Here is a 23389-nt window from a genome sequence, read left to right on the forward strand (position 1 = left end):
TGTGCCCACATCTGCCCCTTCCCCCAGGTGTTCTGTCCCAGGGAGATGAGAGTTTTATCTGTAAGCCCATTACTGGGGCTGCTGTCTTTCCTTCAGAAATACCCTGCCCAGTGAGGAGGAATCTAGAGCAGCAGTCTGGCCACAGCTGCTTTGCCACACTGTGATGAATTCCACCCAGTCCAAACCTCCTAGCCCCCTTAGCACTGTCAGGAGAAAACTGCCTACTAAAGCCTCAGTAATGGCAGATGTCCCTCCACCCACCAAGCTTGATTATCTCTGGTTGACTTCACATTGCTGTGCTGGCAGTGAGATTTTCAAGCCAGCGGTTCTTAGCTTGCTGGGCTCCATGGGAGTGGGACCCACTGAACAAAAACTACTTGGCTCCCTGTCTTCAGTCCCCTTTCCAGGGGAGTGAACGGTTCTGTCTCGCTGGGGTTCCAGGTACCACTGGGGTACCAAAAAAAACCATGTAGCTAGTTCGGTGTCTGCCCAAACAGCCACCCACTTTTGTGCTTGAAACCCAGGGCCTTGGTTGTGTAGGCACATGAGGGAATCTCCTAATCTGCAGATTGCAAAACCGTGGGAAAAGCATAGTACCCAGGCCGGGTAGCACAGTCCCTCACAGCTTCCCTTGGCTGGGGGAGGGAGGTGCTACAGCTCCTTGCACTTCATAGGTGAAGTAACACCCACCTCGCTTCTGCTCACTCTCTGTGGGTTGCACCCACTGCCTAACCAGTCCCATTGAGATGAATCGGGTACCTCTGTTGGAAATGCAGAAATCACCCGCCTTTTGCATTGGCCTCACTGGGAGCTGCAGACCGGAGCTGTTCCTACTTGGCCATATTGGTCCCTCCCAGAATGGCTTTTATTAAAAAGAAAAATAATAATAATAATAATAACAGATGCTGATGAAACTGCAGAGAAAAGGGAATACTTATACCCTACTGGTGGGAATGTAAATTAGTTCAACCACTGCAAAAAAAGTTGGGAAATTTATCAAATAACTCAGAACTGCCATTTGACTTAGCAATCCTATCACTATGTTCATGGAAGTGGTGTTCACAATAGCAAAGACACAGAATCAATGCAGGTGTCCATCAGCAATAAACTGAATAGAGAAAATGTTGTATGTATGCACCGTAGCCTACTACACAGTCATCTGAAAGAATGAAATCATGTCCTTTGCAGCAACATGGAGAGAGCTAGAGGCCATTATCCTAAGGAAATTTACAAAGAAACAGAAGAAACCAAATATTATATGTTCTCACTTCTAAGTGGGACCTAAACATTGGGTATGAAAAAGATGGGGACAATAGACATGGGGGACTACTAGAGGGGGAAATGAGGGGGGCAAGAGCCAAAAAACTACCTACTGAGTACTATGCTTACTACCTTGGTGATGAGATAATTCATGTCCTAAATTTTAACATCAAACAAACTACACATGTAATACCTCAATCTAAAACAAATATTGTTATTATTATTAATATATTTTTTGAGACAGAGTCACCCAGGCTGGAATGTAGTGGTGTGGTCTCAGCCGAATGCAACCTCCACCTCCCAGGTATAAGTGATTCTTGTGCCTCAGCCTCTTACTCGGGAATTATAGACACATACCACCACATCCAGCTAATTTTTGTATTTTTAGTAGAGATGGGGTTTTGCCACATTGGTCAGGCTGTTTTCAAACTCCTGACCTCAAGTGATCCGCCCATCTCGGCCTTCCAGAATGCTGGGATTACAAGCATGAGCCACTGCACCTGGCCAGTCATAATTATTTTAAAAAAGAAAATAATTCAATTAATAATAGTATCAAAAGAACTGAAATATTTAGGAATAAATGTATCTAAAGAAAAATAAATGTATGTACTGAAAACTACAAATCATTATTGAAATAAATGAAGATCTAAATAAATTGGAAAAATATCCCATATTCATGTATTAGAATACTTAACATTATTAAGATGTCAATACTTCACAAATTGATACAGATGCAATGCAATTGATCAAAATCTCAGCTGTCTTTTCATAGAAATTGAAAAGCTGTATCTAAAATCCATATGTTGCAATGTACCAAGTATAACCAAAACAATCTTTCAAAGATAAACACAAAATAAGTAGATTCACACGTCCTAGTTTCAAACTGGCACAAAGATAACACATACAGATCAATAAGACAGAATTGGGAAACCCAAAATATACCCATACATCCATGGTCAATTGATTTTTTTAAAGAGATGGGGGTCTTCTCTATTGCCCAGGTTGGAGTGTGAAGTGACATTGCAGCTCACTGAAATGTTGAACTCCTGGTCTCTGGAGATCCTCCCACCTCAGCCTCCTGAGTAGCTGGAACTACAGGCAGGTGCTGCCATGACCCAATAATTTTTAAAAATTATTTTATAGAGATGAGGTCTTGTGATCTTGCACTGGATAGTCTCAAACTCCTGGGCTCAAGTGATCTTCTCGCCTCAGTCTTCTGAAATGCTGGAATTACAGGCATGAGCCATTGCATCCAGCCTAATTTTTTACAAGTGTGCCAAGTCCACTCAATGGAGAAAGAATATTCTTCACAACAAATGGTACCAGAACAACTGGCTATCAACATGCAAAAAGTTGAAGTTGAATCATATCTTACATCAAGTATAAAAATCAACTCAAAACAGGTCAAAAATCTAAATTTAATACTTGAGAAAGTATACATTTTTTTATTGTGGCAAAATAGACATGACGTAAAATTTACCATCTTAACCCTTTTTTTTTAAATTTTAAGTTCTGGGATATATGTGCAGAACGTGCAGGTTTGTTACATAGGTATACATGTGTCATGGTGGTTTGCTGCATCTATCAACCCACCATATAGGTTTTTAGCCCCACATACATTAGGTATTTGTCCTAATGCTCTCCCTCCCCTTGCCCCCCTACCCTCTGGCAGGCCCTGGTGTGTGACCATCCCCTCCCTGTGTCCATGTGTTCTCATTTTTCAACTCCCACTTATGAGTGAGAACATGCGGTGTTTGGTTTTCTGTTCTTGTGTTAGTTTGCTGAGAATGATGGCTTCCAGCTTCATTTATGTCCCTGCAAAGGACATGAACTCATTCTTTTTTATGGCTTCATAGTTTTCCATGGTGTACATATGCCACGTTTTCTTTATACCATCTCATGCCAGTCAGAAACGCTATTATTAAAAAGTCAGGAAACAGGAAATGCTGGCGAGGCTGTGGAAAAATAGGAACGCTTTTACACTGTTGGTGGCAGTGCAAATTAGTTCAACCATTGTGGAAGACAGTGTGGAGATTCCTCAAAGATCTAGAATGAGAAATACCATTTGACCCAGCATTTGAAATACCATTTGAACCAGCAATCCCATTACTGGGTATATACCCAAAGGATTATAAATCATTTTACTATAAAGACATATGTTTACTGTAGCACTATTTACAATAGCAAAGACTTGAAACCAACCCATCTTAACCATTTTCAAGTGTACACTTCAGGGGTATTAAGTATTTTCAATTTGTTGTTCAATCATTACCACCATCCTTCTCTAAAACTCCATTCTTCTTGCAAAGCTGGAACTCTGTGCCCACTAAACAGTAACTACCATTTAGTCCATTCCAGCAGTGGCCGCCAACCACCATTCTACTTCTGGCTCTATGAATTAGAGTACACTAGATACAGAGCGTAGGAAACGGATTGTAGATCTGAAATACAAAACTATGAAACTTCTAAAAGATAACATTAACAAAAATCTTTGACTTTTGGTTTGGCTGTGAGTTTTTAGATCCAACACCAAAAGCATGTTCAATTTTTTAAAATGACAAGTTGAATTTTATTAAGATTAAAACTTCTCCACAAGGAACATTTCTAAGAGCAGGCAAATGTAAGCCACACTGGGAGAAAATATTTGCAAAACACCTATCTTATAAACAACCTTCAAATCTCAACAACCAGAATACAACCCAGTTTTAAAATGGGCAAGATGTGGAAAATGCAATGAAAAGATAAGTGGATGCAAATAAACCAAAGCAAAAGATCTTCTGCATTATCTGTCATTAGGGAAATACAAAATAAAATAATAATGAGTTACCACTAATATTTTTAGAATGGATACATTCCTTAAAACTGACAATGCCCAGTGCTAACGGGAATGTAAATCACAGGCTGTCTCACTCATTGCTTGTGCAATGCAAAACGGTATAACAACTTTGGATGGTAGTTTGGCACTTTCTTTCAAAGCTAAACAGTTTTACCACTTAATACTGCAATCACCCTTCTTGTTATTTACCCAACTAGTTTGAAACCCATGCCCACTCAAAAACATGCATGTGCAAACATTCATAGCATCTGTATTTGTGATTTTCTTTCTTTCTTTTTTTTTTTTTTTTTTTGAGACGGAGTCTCGCTCTGTCTCCCAGGCTGGAGTGCAGTGGCGCGATCTCGGCTCACTGCAAGCTCCACCTCCCGGGTTCACGCCATTCTCCTGCCTCAGCCTCTCCTAGTGGCTGAGACTACAGGCGCCCACCACCACGCCTGGCTGATTTTTTTGTATTTTTAGTAGAGACAGAGTTTCACCATGTTAGCCAGGGTGGTCTTGATTTCCTGACCTCGTGATCCGCCTGCCTCAGCCTCCCAAAGTGCTGGGATTACAGGCGTGAGCCACCGCGCCTGGCTTGTATTTATGAGTTTCAAAATCTGGAAGCTACCAAATCCACTCTCAATAGGTGAGTGGATAATCAAACTGCAGCACAGCTAAAAAGGGAAGTGAGCTGTCCGGCTGGGTGGCTCCATGCCTGTCATCCCAGAACTTAGGGAGGCCAAGGCGGGAGGATCACCTGAGGTTGTGAGTTTAAGACCAGCTTGACCAACATGCAGGAACCCTGTCTCTACTAAAAAATACAAAATTAGCTGGGCGTGGTGGTGCATGCCTGTAATCCCAGCCACTCAGGAGGCTGAGGCAGGAGAATCGCTTGAACCTGGGAGGCGGAGGTTGGGGTGAGCTGAGATCAGACCACTGCACTGCAGTCTGGGCAACAAGAGTGAAACTCTGTCAAAAAAAAAAAAAAAAAAAAAAAGTGAGCTATCAAACTACACACTGACATAGATGAATTTTAAGTGCCTACTGCAAATTGATAGATGCATATCTTCAAAGCTTCAAAGCTATATTCTATAAAAATAGTTGACAAATGAGAAGTTGTCAGAGATTAGTGGTTGGGGTGTTAAATAAATGAAGTGCAGAGGATTATTTAGGATGGCGTAACTACTCTATATGATACTCTAATAATAGAAACATGACACAAATTTTTAAATTTCATGCATGCAACTTTACATCACAAAATGAAGTATTTAAACTTACAAAATCAGGAATTCAGAGGATTCAGTGGTGTAAAGCAAATGTGCCAAAATAATCTGTGTCACAAATGCATGTGACCAACTTACTGAAGGTGGGGAGCAGAGGTGCTGGACTAATAACTTGGAAATAAGGAGAGTCAGAACGATTGAAATCCAAAGGAAACCTACATAATCAGTGTACTCTTCTTGATAAAGTCATTTCCCATGGTGTATAGGTTACCAATTCTGAAACCACTGTAAATCATATATACTAGAAGTAAACAAGTAAATGGATGGCAGATAGCGGGAGCCAAATTTCTCACAATTGGAATGGAAGATTATAAGTGAGCAAGAGTAGTAGGATACAATGATCCACATAGCAATGGATTTGAGTTGCAAAGCTTCAGTGTGAATTCTCCTAAAATCAGTATATCAAGTTTCTACTGCTGCCACAGCAAAGTTCCACAAAACTCAGTGGCTTGAAATAAAATAAATCATTGTCTTAGAGTTCTGTAGGTGAGAATTCAAAATAGGGTTTGTTCTTCAAAATCAAGGTGTTAGCAGGATTGCATTCCTTCTACAGGTTCTAGGGGAGAATTCACCCTCTTGTTTTTCCAGCTTCTAGGGGCTGCCTATATTCCATGGCCCTGGTCCTGTCTACCATCTTCAAAGCCAGCAATTGCATCACTTAAGCCTCTCCTTCCATCTTCATGTCTTTTGCTCTGACACTGACTCTCCAGCCTCCCTCTTACAAGGAACTTAATCTCATTTTAAGATTCCTAACTTAATCACATCTTCAAAGTTCTGGCTAATACACACACACACACATGCACGCGCATGCACACACACACACACACACACACATATATATATTTCCTCAATAAGTTGAGAGGGACTAGAAGGAATGGCTCTCCAGTAACAACATGCATATTTTATACTCAGATTCTGATTTCTAACGTCTTTATCCCACAAAAAGGAACCAGGGTTTCTTGGATAAATGGCTGACTCTAGGACTGAGACAGAAAATGTAAAAGTCTAGGCTGTAAGAAAGTAAGAAAGTGCTAAGCATGCAAAACCAAACAATGATTGGGGGAGTGGAAGGACACAGAATCCACTGAAAGAGCTCTCAGTCACCAATCTGGGCCAATTTGAGCAACAAAATTAACTCAGTATCAGTGAGTCTGTAATAACACAAATAACTATTGAATAGAGTTGATAATATACAAACCTCTCCTGCAGAAGAATTCCACATAATGCATTAGTTTTCAAGGAGGTAGAGAATAATTCCCTACTACTTGAGCGATTTAGAAACCAAATAAATTGTTCTTTAAGTATCTCCATTACAGAAAATTTTCTCCAAATATGTTGAGTTTACTTGGAATGAGAAATGAAGATTATAACCCAGGATGCCACAAGGACACACTGTGAGGGAAGGGCAAAAGGAAGCTTTTCCCAGCAAAAAGGGAGAGGGTCACTACTTAAAAAGGGAGAGAGAAGCTGCTTAGAAATAGTGTTCATCGGTTCCAGAGACCCAAAGCCAGAGTGGCTATCAGTTCATTGGTGGAGATGCTGTTACTGGGCAAGTATCTTTTGACAATATCTTGTCTGAATTACTGCAGTTCTAGGGAATGTCTAAGGAATATCTACCTTGTCATAGAAACATTAGTATATGTGTGAAATATGTAAGCCATGAAAAGGACATGCATGAAGGATGTACAGGAATTTCTTGTGGGGTTTTGGAATGTTCTTGGAAACAGTCCTTATCTCGGATATGTAGGTATCAGCTTCTTCTCTTCATGCTTTCCTGGCCCTATTTTGTCTGGGCCCGACAAAAGTCATTTTGCCCTGGCACCTACAACTTTCACCCATATTATCCCCCCCTCCTTTTTTTTCTAATTTTGGGTTATTGAATAGGTCTTATTAAGTTTTTATTTGTCATGCTATTTGGTCCATTCAACCTCTTGATGTGCTTATTTTGTTTGTCTTTTATTTGCACTTTAATGGTGGACAATATCTTTCAAGATTATTTTATTAAATCCATCAATCCTAAAGATATGATAAGTAGACGCTATTCTTGTTTTTTTTTTAGTTCAACTATCAGTGATATGCTTTAAGTCTTTCAGTGATTTAGATATTCAATCCAAAATTTGTCAGACCAGGCTTCTTCTCTTTAATTTCTGCCATTACAACATAAAGTCTGTTTATTCTATTTCTAGAGCAGAAATATGTAAAATTATTTGAACATTCAAGATTTCCCACTTCTATTAGTTCTCTATTCCCACCTAATTAATATTCTAAAAGACAGAACATAAATATATTGAGTGTCCAATATTCCTAATTCTATATAATAATCGTCTTTATATTATTTTTTCCTCTACTTCCAAATACTCTTTTTCCAGCTGAACTTTAAATTTAGTATCCTAGGTTACATTAAATAAATAAGTATATTATAATTATATTTATTATATCATTATTAAAATGTGTGCATATGGCTATTAAATGGTTCTTTGTATTTAGCCCCAACATCTGAATTCCTTCTTTTAAAAGAAAAAAAGAAACCAAACTACAAAACCTAAACAGAATCTCTTCTGACCACAGAAATATTTTCTTTTTGATCACCCATAAAGGTTCATGAAAATGGAAGAAATGAACGTCCTTAAATTTGGAAAATACATCAAAATGTGTTCAGGTAATTGGAATGTGTGTGAATTCAAGATAAGAATGAATAAACTGGTGAATTTTAAATAAGTGATGATATTTTCACAGAAAATTAAATATCTAGTAAGTCCTCACACAAGGAAACAGGAATATGATTATGTAGCTATCTAATCTTCTTAAAGCAGGGTTAAAATTTATGTCAAGTGTTTTGGGGAGAAATGATTCCTTCTTAAAATTGTCTTTACTAAATTAATGAAAATATACCTTAACTATCAATGCCTCACAGGAATGTCCAGACCAGTTAAGATGGCATAGGCTCATCTCTTCCTGCTCTTCATCAACTATACTTTCTGTATAAGGTAATATACAAGCAAAGGAGAATGCTAAGCAGAAAAAAATAAAGGCAAACTGGTTAGGGACTCTAGAAACTTAAGAAAAAATAGAGCACTAATGAATCTTATGATTCCACACATAACAGAAAAATGTGACCCTGGCCCAGATTTGCTGATTCTCAACAACACAAAACCACCCAGGTATGCACATATTTTCATTTAACGGGGGTTCCATCTACATTAATAAAAAGATCAATGATGACCTGTTCTATGGGAAATCTCACTGACAATAAGTGTCCAGAAAAAGTGCTCTTCTCTCCTGCTGTGCCTGAGACTCACTTCCATACAGAGAAACCACAAAACTGAAAAACATAGACAAGGGAAATGTCACCATGACAAATGTCCAGTTCAGGTCAGGGAAACTCTGTCACTGCAGTCTCAAAACTCTCTTAGTATACAAAGTGACACCAGGAAGCCAGGTGATCTCAAAAATGGTGATCCCAAAAGTGGTGATCCCAATAAAAAAAAAATCCAATAAATGACTCAGTGTTTCTCTGAGAGAGGCCTTGACACTCCCTCCACCCATTACAGACATGAGGCAGCACAACCAGAGAAGTTCCGTTATTTTCCTCAAGCAGCATCAGTAGGGAGCAGTAAGAGCTGCAGCAGCATGAGGTAAAATAAGTAGACCAAATTGCATTAAAAATATTCTAAAAATTAGAATGTCATAGAAATACCAGCCCAAAAAATACATCAGAACCTGTGTTCAAAATCTGCACGGTGATTGTGTGATAAAATTTAGAAAAAACTAAAAAGAAAGTGAGGTTTCTGAAAACAAGAGACAAAACACTCAGTACAGAATAGACAACCACCTGTCATACAATGAACAAGACAAATTATCATATGAATATGAAAAGACAATTATATGACATAAATAAAAATGAACTAGATATTTAAATTTTCAAATGATTTTAAATCAACATCCTAAAAATTAATTCAGCAGAAAATTAAAAAATTATCTTTAAACAAACAGACAAATAACATCTCAACAAGACATGAAAGTTATAAAGAAAATGAAATGAAGCTGTAGAACTAAAAAATTAAATAACATAAATTTGCTGAATGTGCTCAATGATAGAATAAAATGGCAGAAGATAGAATCCGTGAACTTGAGGGTGGGCTTATAGAATTTATTCAATCTGAACAATAGAGAGAAAATAGACAAAAGATGATCAAAGACTTGTGTATAATTATAAAGTATCCAAACTTCAGATTATTGGAGTCTCATAAGCAGAGGATAAAGCGGAAATGGCACATTATTTGTAGAAATATGGCTGAAAGCTCCCTAAAGTTTGGGACAAACATAAAAATACAAATTTAGAAAGCTTTAAAATTTTCAAATAGAAAAAAATGAGATAAATCTATTTTAAGACATGTCAAAATTAGAATTTTGAAAACTGTAAACAAAGGAGAAATCTTTGAATCAGCCAGAGGCAACTGATGCATTGGCTATTGGTATGTACTAATTTCATTGAAGACATTCATGACCTGAAACCATGGAGGCCAGAAGGAAGTGGCATAATATTTTTTTCAGTGCTAAAAATAAAGAATTATAAAACATATATATATATATTAGCCATATATTGGGGTCATATATACATATGTAGCCATATATATACACACACACACACACACAGACACCATATATTGGGGCCATATATACATATGTAGCCATATATATACACACACACACACACACAGACACCATATATTGGGGCCATATATACATATATATATAGCCATATATATATATACCATATATATAGCATATATATATACCACATATATATAGCATACATATACACCACATATATATAGCATATATATACACCACATATATATAGCATATATATACACCACATATATATAGCATATATATACACCACATATATATAGCATATATATACACCACATATATATAGCATATATATACACTATTTATATAGCATATACATACACCATATATATAGCATATACATATACCATATATATACACCATATATATAGCATATACAGCATACATATACACCATATATATACAGCATATATATACACCATATATATATAGCATATATATACACCATATATATAGCATATAGATATACACCATATATATAGCATATAGATATACACCATATACATATAGCATATAGATATACACCATATACATATAGCATATAGACATACACCATATACATATAGCATATAGACATACACCATATACATATAGCATATAGACATACACCACATATATAGCATATAGACATACACCACATACATATAGCATATAGACATACACCACATACATGTAGCATATAGACATACACCACATACATGTGGCATATAGACATACGCCACATACATGTGGCATATAGACATACGCCACATACATGTGGCATATAGACATACGCCACATACATGTGGCATATAGACATACGCCACATACATGTGGCATATAGACATACGCCACATATATGTGGCATATAGACATACGCCACATATATGTAGCATATATATACCATATATATGTAGCATATACATATATACCATATATATATAGCATATATATACACCATATATATATAGCATACATATATACACCATATATATAGCATATATATACACCATATATATATAGCATATATATACACACCATATATATATAGCATATATATACACCATATATATATATAGCATATATATACGCCATATATATAGCATATATATACACCATATATATAGCATATATATACACACCATATATAATTAGCATATATATATACACCATATATATACAGCATATATATATACCATATATATACAGCATATATATATACCATATATATACAGCATATATATATACCATATATATACACCATATATATATAGCATATATACACCATATATATAGCGTATATACACACCATATATATATAGCGTATATACACACCATATATATAGCATATATATATACACCATATATATAGCATATATATAGATACCATATATATAGCATATATATACCATATATATAGATAGCATATATATACACCATATCTAGATAGCATATATATACACCATATCTAGATAGCATATATATACACACCATATCTAGATAGCATATATATACACACCATATCTATGTAGCATATATATACACACCATATCTATGTAGCATATATATACACACCATATCTATGTAGCATATATATATACACCGTATCTATGTAGCATATATATATACACCGTATCTATGTAGCATATATATATACACCGTATCTATGTAGCATATATATATACACCGTATCTATGTAGCATATATATATACACCGTATCTATGTAGCATATATATATACACCGTATATATGTAGCATATATATATATACACCGTATATATGTAGCATATATATATATACACCGTATATATGTAGCATATATATATACACCGTATATATGTAGCATATATATATACCATATATATATAGCAAATCTGTTGAACCTTTAAAAAATAAGGAAGAAATAGAAGCAATGTCAGATAAAGTATATCTGACATTGTCAGAAATAGAGGAAATGTCAGATAAAGTGTAAAGGCAATGTCAGATAAAGTATAACCACAATTTTCTGTCACAAGCAGACAAACAATTAAAGAATGACTGAAGGAAGTTCTTCAAACACAATGAAAATCATAAAAGAAGAAATCTTGGAGCATCAGCAGAGAAGCAAGAAAAACAGAAAGTAGAAATGTTAGTACCTATCTAAGACTATCCTTCTCCTAATAAATTTTCTAATTTATATGTGATAATTGAAATAAAATTTACAAATTATAATCAAGACAATAATATTTAAAATTCTGAATGGAAAACAGATCTAGAGAGTACTTAGGCTTTCATACTGCAATCAAAGTAAACAGTGATGTCACATAAGTATTTGGTAAAAATTAGAGTTAATTCTGAGAAATCATAAAAGTGGCAAACTCAAAAGCCCTGCAACTCAATAAAGATAAAATTTTAAAGAAAAACGTTTAAGTAACTCATAAAAATGAGAAAGGAAAGCAACAGGAATACTAGTACACAAGATAAAAATAAGATATAATCTTTACAACATCAAAAATTACGTTAAATGTGAATGGTCTAAATACACATATTAAGGAAAGAGATTGGCAGAGTGATTAAAAAACACAGCTCCAAATATATGCTGTTTATAACAAATAGTTCAAATTCAACAAAAGAGATAGGTTGAAAGTAAAAAGATGAGAAAAGGTATATCATGCTAACTTTAATTTTGTAATGCAACATTGTCTATGTTAGTATCTGATAAAACAGAATTTAGAATAAGATAATTACTAGAGGCAAAGAGGGACCTTATATAATGATAGAAGCATCAATTCTCCTAGAAGATATAATGATCCTGGATATGTGTGCCCTCAACAGTGTAGCCTCAAAATATAAACATTTGTTTTAAAGAAATAGAACAAATAGAATGAAAGGAAAAGTAGGAGTATACACAATTATAACTGGGGACAAAAACATCTCTCTTTAAAGAATTATTAGGCAGGTATCAGCAAGCATATAAAAGATCTCACTAACATAATCAACAAATGGTATTTAATTAAGACATAAAAAACTCCATTCAGGAGTTTTCTATTCCTGAAAATAGAAAAATACATAATTTCAAGAATACATTAAATATCGACCAAGTTAGACCATATTGTGGTACATAAAAGTAGCATCAACACATTTAAAATAATTAATATGATACAGAGTAAGTTCTTGGACCATAATAGAATGAAACTAAAAAAAAATAGTTTCACAAAGATAATGAGAAATTGTCTAAAATACTTATAAATTAAACAGTACACTCAGAAATACTTCATGGTTCAAAGACCAAGTTTAAAAGAAAATAAAAAAGTAACAATTAGAGCTAAATGAAATGTATATGCAACATATCAATATCTGTAATGAGAGAAAAAATTATAGACATAAATCCTTATATTAAAAAAAGGAAAGGTCTTAAATAAATAATCTAAGTCCTGTATAGGGAAATTTTAATAAATAAGCAAATGAAACCAAAAGCAATTGGAAGGAACAATAAAATCAATAAAACAAAAATGAGAAACATTTATAAAGTAATTAAAACAAAACTTGGCACTTTGAAAAATTTACTACAATTAATAAACCTGTAGTAAGAGAGACAGGGATGTAAAGAAGACACGAATCAGGAATATCACAAATGAAACAGGAAATTTCAGTACAGATTTTGCATTCATTAGAAAAAGATGAAAGAATACCTCAAATTAATTTATTCTCAGTAAATTGAAAATCACAAGCTACCAAAATTCAACTAAAACAATAAAATTGAGTTTATAACTTAAAATCTTTTAATAAACAAATCTTCAGGCTGAAATGCTTTCACTGGACAATTCTACCAAGTGTTAAAACTGAATTAATAACAAATTTAAACAATTTATTTCAGAAAATGGAAGAAAAGGGAACATTTTATGAGGCTGTACTTATCCCGATAACAAAATCAAACAACGACAAATTAATAATAAAAATAATCAGAAAGAAAGACATGGAGAAAAATACATATGAAAATCTAAAGACTTTAAAGGTGAAAATAACTAATTTTTAAAATGAAAACAGCAATAAATAAAAATTGTATGGCAACAAGATGAAAACTAGAAGCAATGAATGTGTGCTTCTCTCATGGAGAGGAAACAAAGAGCTAGTGAACACTGACAATGCAGGCTGATCATTTGAGGCACCACAGCAGGATCCATCATGGCAGCATGGGGACACAGAGAACAGAGAGGAGTGAAGCTGGGCACCAGCTTGTCTGGCCTCAGCATGGAGCCAGAAGAACCTCTCCAAAAAGGGAAAGGGTGAGTGAGTGAAGGTTTAGATCACAGGAGAAGGATTTGACCTTACCTGGAGCTGAGTCAATTTAGAAAGCTCAACGAAATACAGGATTACAGGAAGAAGCTGGAAAAGCCCTGTGGGTTTTCTGGGTCCCTGGGGAAGCCGTTTCTGACTTGTCTCATGCGGGATCCTAGTGGAGGACTGCCAGAAGAACTGAGAAAAGACCACGGGGAGAAAGAAACCTCCAGATGAATGTGGTAATAATTCTAACAAAGTGCAAAGTCTTCTGGCTAGAACTTGGGAGAGGGCATGAATCTGCTGTGCAGACTCAACAGCTGGGGAGGTAGGAAAGTCCTGCTTGCTTTTTCAGCCAGGGCTGGTAGCCTGGGGCAAGTTCTCAACCCACTTCCTGGAAACAAACTAAGTGCTGCTGTTGCGTGGAACACAGTGGAAGTGAAACTGGCCTTTTGGGTTGTGTGGTAGCCGGGTGAGCCCTGTAACTGCTAGCTTTCCCCCACTTTCCTGGCAACCTGCATGACACAGCAGAGGCAACCATAATCCTTCTGGGAACATAACTCCATTGACCTGCAAACCAAACCCCTATTCCCCACAGCAGCCATAGCAAGCCCGATCCAAGAATAGTCTGAGCTCAGACATGCCTAGGCCTGCCCCCAGCTGATGGTCCTTTCCTACCCACTCTGGTATCTGAAGACAAAGGACATATTCTTTTGGGAGTTCTAGAGCCCCACCCACCAACTGATCCTCCTTAGGCTACTACAGCTGATGATCTCTTGAAAGCACCACCTTCTGACAGGAGGCCAACTAACACAAAAATAGTGAATTAAACAAGCAAAACTAAGAACTCTCACAGAGTCCATTTCACTTTCGTACCACCTTCACCAGAGGAGGTGCTGTTACCCATGGTAGAGAGACCTGAAGACAGTTCACATTACAAGACTCTGTGCAGACAAGCCTCAGCACCAGCCCAGGACCTGGTAGCCCTGCTGGGTGGCTAGCTCCAGAAGAGAAATAGCAATCATTAGAGTTTAGCTTTCAGGAGGCCACATTCCTAAGAAAAGGAGAAGAGTACTACATCAAGGGAACACCCCGTGGGACAAAAGAATTGGAACAACAGCCTTGAGCCCCTGTTCATCCCTCTGACACAGCCTACCTAAGTGAGAGAGAAAAAAAAAAATTCTGGTAAGGACAAATCAAGATTTGTTAATACCCCCCAAAAGCACACTAGCTCACCAGCAATGGATCCAAAACAAGAAGAAATATGTGATTCCCTGAAGAAGAGTTTAGAAGGTCAATTATTAAGCTAATCAAGGAGATACCAGAGGGAGGTGAAGTCCAATTTAATAAATCAAAAAAAGATACAAAATATGAGGGGAGAAATCTTCAGTGAAATAGCATAAATAAAAAACAATCACAACTTCAGTAAATAAAGGACACAGAGAAATATAAAATGTACTGGAAAGTCTCCTCAATAGAATCAAACAAGCAGAAGAAAGAATTTCAGAGCTCAAAGGCAAGGTTTTCAAATTAACCCAATCCAACAAAGACAAAGAAAAAACAACTTAAAAAAATGAACAAAGCCTCCAAGAAGTTTAAGATAGTGTTAAATAACCAAACCTAAGAATAATTGGTGTTCCTGAGGAAGAAGATAAATCTAAAAGTTTGGAAAACATACTTGAAGGAATAAAAAGGAAAATTTCCCCTTCCCCAGTCTTGCTAGAGACCTAGGCATCCAAATAAAAGAAGCACAAAGAACACCTCTGAAATTCATTACAAAATGATCATCACCTAGGCACACTGTCATCAAGTTATCCAAAGTCGAGGTGAAGAAAAGAATCTTAAGAGCTAGGAGGCAAAAGTGCCAGGCAAACTATAAAAGAAAACCTACCAGATTGACAGCAGATTTCTCAGGAGAAACCCTACAAGCTAGAAGGGATTGGGGTCCTATCTTCAGCCTCCATAAACAAAACAATTATTAGCCAAGAATTTTGTATCCAGCCAAACTAAGCTTCATAAATGATGGAAAGATAGTCTTTTTCAGATTAACAAATGCTGAGAGAATTCCCCACTACCAAGCCAGCACTACAAGAACTGCTAAAAGGAGCTCTAAATCTTGAAACAAATCCTAGAAACATGTAAAAACTGAACGTCTTTAAAAGCACAAATCTCAAAGAATATATAAAAGAAAATACAGTAAAAAGAAAAAACAAAGTATACAGGCAATAAATAGCACAATGAATGGAATAGTACCACACATCTCAATACTAACATTGAATGTAAATGGCCTAAGTGTTCCACTTAAAAGATACAGAATGGCAGAATGGATAAGAGTGTACCAACCAAGTATCCACTGCCGTTCAGAGACTTACCTAACACATAATCACTCATATAAAACTTAAGGTAAAGGGAAGAAAAAAAAAACTCCATGCAAATGGACACCAAAAGTGAGTAGAAGAAGCTATCCTTACATAAGACAAAACAAACTTTAAAGCAACAGCACTTAAAAAAGACAGAGGGGGACATTATATAATGATAAAGGCCTTGGTCCAACAGGAAAATATGACAATCCTAAATATATATGCACCTAACACTGGAGCTCCCAAATTTATAAAGCAAGTACTGCTAGACATAAGGAATGAGATAGACAGCAACACAATAATATTGGGGGACTTGAATACTCCATTGACAGCACTAGACAGGTCATCAAGACAGAAAGTCAACAAAGAAACAATGGATTTAAACTACACCAGGGGAAGTTTTCTTTTTTTATTCCTTCAAGTATAACAGATATATACAGAACATTCCATCCACAACCATGGAATATGCATTCTATTCATCAGCACATGGAACTTTCTTCAAGATAGATTATAGCACAGGCCACAAAACACGTTTCAATAAGTTTAAGAAAATTGAAATCATGTGAAGTACTCTCTCAGAACACAGTGGAAAAAAACTGGAAATCAACTCCAAAAGGAAATCTCAAAACCATGTACATACACAGAAATTAAATAACCTGCTCCTGAATAATGAATGGATCAACAATAAAATCAAGATGGAAATATAAAAATTCTTTGAACTGAATGATAATTCTGACACAACGTATAAAAACTTCTGGGATACAGTGAACGTGGTGCTAAGAGGACAAAGTTCATACCCTTAAATGCCTACATCAAAAAGTCTGAAAGAGCACAAATAGACAATCTAAAGTCACACTTAAAGGAATTAGTGAAACAATAAAAACCCAAATCAAGCAAAATAAAGGAAATAAGATCAGAGCAGAACTAAATGAAATTGAAACAACAACAACAAAAAGATAAATGAAACAAATGCTGGTACTTTGAAAAGATAAATAAAATTAATGCACCATTAGCAAGGTTAACCAACAAAAGAAGAGAAGAAATCCAAATAAGCTCAATTAGAAATGAAATGGGAGACATTACTACTGAGACCACAGAAATACAAATGACCATTCAAGGCTACTTTGAACACCTTTATGTAAATAAACTAGAAAACCTAGAAGAGATAGAAAAATTACTGGAAAGATACAGCCCTCTGTATTAGTCCGTTTTCATGCTGCTGGATTCTGTCAAATGCTTTTTCTCCATCTCTTGAGATGATCATGTGATTTTTGTTTTTAATTCTGTTTATGTGGTGTATCACATTTATTGACTTGCATATTTTCAACCATCCCTGCATCCCTGGTATAAAACCCACTTGATCATGGTGGGTTATGTTTTTGATATGCTGTTGGATTTGGTAACAACAACAACAAAACTGCAGACCAATATACATGGTGAACATAGATGCAAAAATCTTCAACAAAATACTACTCCCAAAAATTGAGCAATAAATACTTCTTCCTAACTCTTTCTATGAAGCCAGCATTAAACTGATATGAATACCTGACAGAGACATAACAACAACAACAAACTTTGGTTCAATATTGCTGGTAAACATAGAGGCAAAAACCTTCAACAAAATACTGATATAATGAATCCAACTCTACATTAAAAAAGTTATCCATCATGATCAGGGTGCTTTATGTCTGAAATGCAAGGTTGACTCAATATACACAAATAATTATTTGTGATTTACCACATAAAGAAACCTAAAATCAAAAGAAAAAAACAACATGGCCGTAACAATAGAGGCAGAAGAGACTTTTAATAAAATCAAATGTCCCTTCATGTTAAAAACACTAAAAAACTAGGCATTAGGGAAACATACTTTGAAATAAGGGCCATCTATGACCAATCCACAGCCTACATTATACTGAATGGTAACAAGCTGAGAGCATTCTTCTCGAGACCTAGAAAAAGACAAGAAAGGATGCCCACTCTCACCACCCCAATTTAACATATCTCTGGAGGTCCTAGCTACAGAAATCAGGAGAGAGAGATCCAAAATTGGAAGAGAAGAAGTCAAACAATGTGTGTTTGCAGATGATATAATTCTATACCTAGAAAGCTCAATTGTCTTTGCCAAAAATGTCCTACCTCTGATATACAACATCAGTGAAGTTTCAGGATGCAAAGTCAATGTATAAACATCAGTAGAATTTCTATACCCCAACAATGTCCAAGGTGAGAGCCATATAAAAAATGCAATTCCATTCACGGTAGCCACAAAAGAGTAAAATATTTATAAATACAGCTAACAGATAAAAACAAAATCTACAATAAGAAGTACAATACAAAGTACAATAAGAAGTACAAAACAGAGCTCAAAGAAATCTGCGATGACAAAAACAAATGGAAAAACATTTCATACTCATGGATAAAATGATCAATATTGTTAATATGCTCATATTGCAAAGCAATTTACAGATTCAATGATGTTATTATCAAACCAATGACATTCTTCATAGAATTAGAAAAAACTATTTTAAAATCCATATAAAAACAAAAAAGAACTTGAGCAGCTAAGGCAATCCTAAGCAAAAGGATAAAAGCTGGTGTCATCATGTTTCCCAACTTCAAACTATACCACAAAGCTGCAGTAACCAAATCAGCATGGTACTTCTCCAAAAACAGACACATAGACCAATGGAACAGAATACAGAACACAGAAATAAAGCCACACACATACAACCAACTGATATTTGACAAAGTTGAAAACAATAAGCGATGGGGAAGGGAATTCTTATTTAATAAATAGTCCTGGGATAACTGGCTGCCATGTTCAAAAATTGAATTTGGACCCCTTTCTTACACCATATACAAAAATCAACTCAGGATGAATTAAATACTTAAATGTAAAACCTAATACTATTAAAATCCTGAAAGACAACCTAGGAACTACCATTCTGGACATAGGCCTGGCAAAGATTTCATGACAAAGACCCCAAAATAATTACCAAAAAGCCATTATGATTGGCAATAGTGACTTAACTAAACTAAAAAGCTTCTGCAAAGCAAAAGAAGCTATCACCTGAGTTAAAGACAACCTACATAATTGGAGAAAATATTTGGAAATTATGCATCTGAGAAAGGTGTAATAATAAACATCATTAGTCCTATTAAACACATGCAAGTTAAAACCATAATTAGATATTTATTATATGCTATCATAATAAATAATTATAAATATATATATCCAGATAAATAAATAATATCACTTATTCATATATGTAGAGATACATGAATCATTTCATGACTATTTTATTTGTGCCTATTGTTAATGGCATTACTTTTTAATTTCGTTTTCAGTTTATTTATTGTGAGCATATGTATGTGCTACAGATTTTTGTATGTTGATTTTGTATCCTGCAACTTTACTGAATATATCAGTTCTAATAGTTTTTTTTGTGTGTGTGTGTGTGGAGTCTTTAGGTTTTTCCAAATATAAGAAACTATCATCTGCAAACAAGGATTATTTAACTTCTTTCCAGTTTGAATGTCCTATGTATCATTCTTTTGTCCAATTGCTGTAGCTGGGACTTCTTATTTTATATTGAATGAATAACAGTGGTGACAGTGGGCATCATTTTCATATTCCAAATCTTAGAAAACAAGCTTTCAATTTTTCCCCATTCAGTATGATAATAGCTGTGGGCCTGCCCTACGTGGTTTTTATCAGATTGAGGTATCATATTTCTATACCAAGTTTTTTGAGGATTTTTGTTATGAAGGATGTTGAATTTTATGAAATGGGTTTTTCAGCATAAATTGAAATGATCATACGGTTATTCCCTTCACCTCTATTTTTCTGAATAGTTTGAATAGAGTTAGTGTTAGTGCTTCCTTAAATGTGTGTTAGAATTCAGCAGTGAAGCCATCAGGTTCTCTGCTTTTCTTCATTAGGAGACTTACTATAGCTTTGATCTTATTACTTGTTATTGGTCTTTCCAGGTTTTGGATTTCTTCATGCTTTGATCTTGGTAGGTTTTATGTGTCTTAGAATTGGTCATGCCTTCCAGATTTTCCAAATTATTGGCATATAGGTGTTCATAGTAGCCACTGACGATCTTTTGAATTTCTGCAGTATCAGTAGTAATTTCTCCTTTTTTATCTCTGATTTTATTAATTTCAATTATTTCTCTCTTTTCTTACTCTGGCTAAAGTTTTGTTTTTAATTTTGCTCAACTTTTCAAAAAAGACCCTTTGTTTTATGGATTTTGGGATTGTTTTCTTATTTCAGTTTCATTTATTTCTCTTTATTATTTCTTTCTTCTACTAATTATGAGTTTGTTTCACTCTTGCTTTTCTGTTCTTTAAAATCGATGTGGTTTGGCTGTGTCCCCAACGAAATATCAGCTTGAATTATAATAATCCCACATTTCAAGATGGGGGGCCAAGAGAAGATAATTGAATCATGAGGGTGGTTTCCCTCATACTGTTTTCAGGGTAGTAAATAAGTTTCTTGAGATCTGATAATATTATAAATGGGAGTTCTCCTGCATGCCATGTATTGTATTTCCTTCTGCCATGTGAGATGTGCTTTTGCTTCTCCTTTGTCTTCTGCCATATTGTGAGGCCTCCCCAGCCATGTGGAAGTGTGAATCCATTAAACCTCTTTTCTTTATAAGTTACCCAGTCTCAGGTATGTCTTTATTAGCAGCATGAGAACAGACTAATACAGTAAATTGGTACCAGTTGAATAGGGCGCTGCTGTAATGATACCTGAAAATGTGGAAGTGACTTTGGAACTGGGTAACAAGTAGAAGTTGGAACAGTTTGGAGGGCTCTGAAGAGGACAAGAAAATGTGGGAATGTTTGGAACTTCCTAGAGACTTGTTGAATGGCTTTGATCAAAATGGTGATAGTAACATGGACAATGAAGTCAAGGTTGAGGTGGTTTCAGATGCAGATGAAGAACTTCTTGGGAACTAGAATAAAAATGACTCTTGCTACATTTTAGCAAAAAGACTGGTGGCATTTTACCCTAGCCCTAGAGATGTGTGCAAGTTTGAACTTGAGAAAGAAGATGATTTAGGGCACCTGGCAGAAAAAAGTTTTAAGTAGTAAAGGTAACTTGGATGCTGTTAAAAGCATTAAGTTTTATGTATTCACAAATATAAGATTTGGAATTGGAACTTATGCTTGAAAGGGAAGCAGAGCATAAAAACTGAGAAAAATTGCAGTCTGATGATGTGATAGAAATGAAAAACCCATCCCATTTCTGAGGAGATGGCCCCTCATCTTGAAACATGGGATTATTATAATTCAAGGTATGTCTTTATTAGCAGCACGAGAACGGACAAATACAAAGATGGATTATTAGGCTGTTTTTTAAAGTTTTCCATCTTTTTTAATGTAGGCACTTGCAGTTATAAACTTCCCTCTGAGTACTGCTTTTGCTGTATCTCATAGGTTTTGATATGTTCTTTTTCTGTTATCATTTGTTTCAAAAAATATTTAAGTTTCCTTTTTAACTTCTTCATTGACTCTCTGGTTACTCAAAAGCATATTGTTTAATTTCCATGTATTTGTATAGTTTCCAAAATACCTCTTGTTATTAATTTCTAGTTTTATTCCATTGTGGCCAGAGAAGATGCTTGATAGCATTTCAATTTCTATGAATGATTTAATAATTGTTTGTGACATAATATGTGGTCTGTCCTTGCAAATGATCCATGTGCTGAGGAGAAAAATGTGTATTCTGCAGCCATTGGATGAAATGTTCTATAAATATTTATTTGGTCCATTTGTACTATATTTGTACTATAGACATAGTATAGATTATATATTTGTATATATTTGTACTATAGACATAGTACAGATTAAGTCTGATGTTTCTTTGTTGATTTTCTGTCTTGAAGAACTATACATTCCTGAAACTGGAGTGAAATCTTGAGCTATTATTGTACTAGAATCTCTCTCTTTAGCTCTAGTAATATTTGCTTTACATATCTTGGTGCTCCAGTGCTGGGTGTAAGTATTTTTAAAATTGTTATATCCACTTACTGAATTGACACCTTCATCATTGTATTGCTAGCCTCTTTGTTTTTTTCTTATAGTTTTTGTCTTGAAGTCTCTTTTGTCTAACATGAGTATAGCCACTCTTCCTCTTTTTAAGCTTTTATGAGCATGGGATATCTTATTTCATCCCTTTATTTTCAGTCGATGTGTGTCTTCATATTAGAGAGTTTAGTCCATTTACACTCAATGTTATTATTGATAAACTATTACTTACTTCTGACATTTTAATATTTGTTTTCTGCTTGTTTCGTAGTGTTGTCTTCCTTCTTTCTTTTCTTCCTGGTTGTATTTTAGTAAAGGTGGTTTTCCCTGCTGACATGAACGATCATCTTGCTTTTTATTTTTTTGTGTATCCATTGTATATTCTCTGGTTTGAGATTACCATGAGGTTTGCAAATACTGTCTTAAAGCCCATTACATTAAGTTGATACCAGCTAAACGCTTCATAAACAACACAAGCAAACAAATAAGCAAAAATAAACCTAATAAAGGCTGTATGCCTTAATTTTGTCCCCTTGACTTTTTAACATTTAGTTTATATCTTATTGTACTATCCATCTCTTGAATGGTGGTTGCAGTTGTTATTTTTTACTGTTTCATCATTTATTCTTTCTATTCAAGGCAAGAGTAGTATACATACTCTATTTACAGTGCTGTAATATTCTATGTTTTTCTGTGTACTTCCTATTACCAGTGAGGTTTGTACCATAACATG

The 23389-nt window shown here is 35.1% G+C and overlaps 1 long non-coding RNA gene across 1 annotated transcript in view; it reads right to left on the reverse strand.

The window, feature by feature from the left end:
* Positions 1-14585, reverse strand: part of LOC129031927 (uncharacterized) — a 34128-nt gene extending 19543 nt beyond the window's left edge. Inside the window, exon 1 of the long non-coding RNA XR_008501151.1 lies at positions 14306-14585. This is a non-coding gene — a long non-coding RNA (uncharacterized LOC129031927). The remainder of the gene's footprint in view (positions 1-14305) is intronic.
* Between the last annotated feature and the right edge of the window lie 8804 nt (positions 14586-23389).

The sequence above is a fragment of the Pongo pygmaeus genome, chromosome 11 (assembly GCF_028885625.2).
Source record: "Pongo pygmaeus isolate AG05252 chromosome 11, NHGRI_mPonPyg2-v2.0_pri, whole genome shotgun sequence".
NCBI classification, from domain to species: Eukaryota; Metazoa; Chordata; class Mammalia; order Primates; family Hominidae; genus Pongo; species Pongo pygmaeus.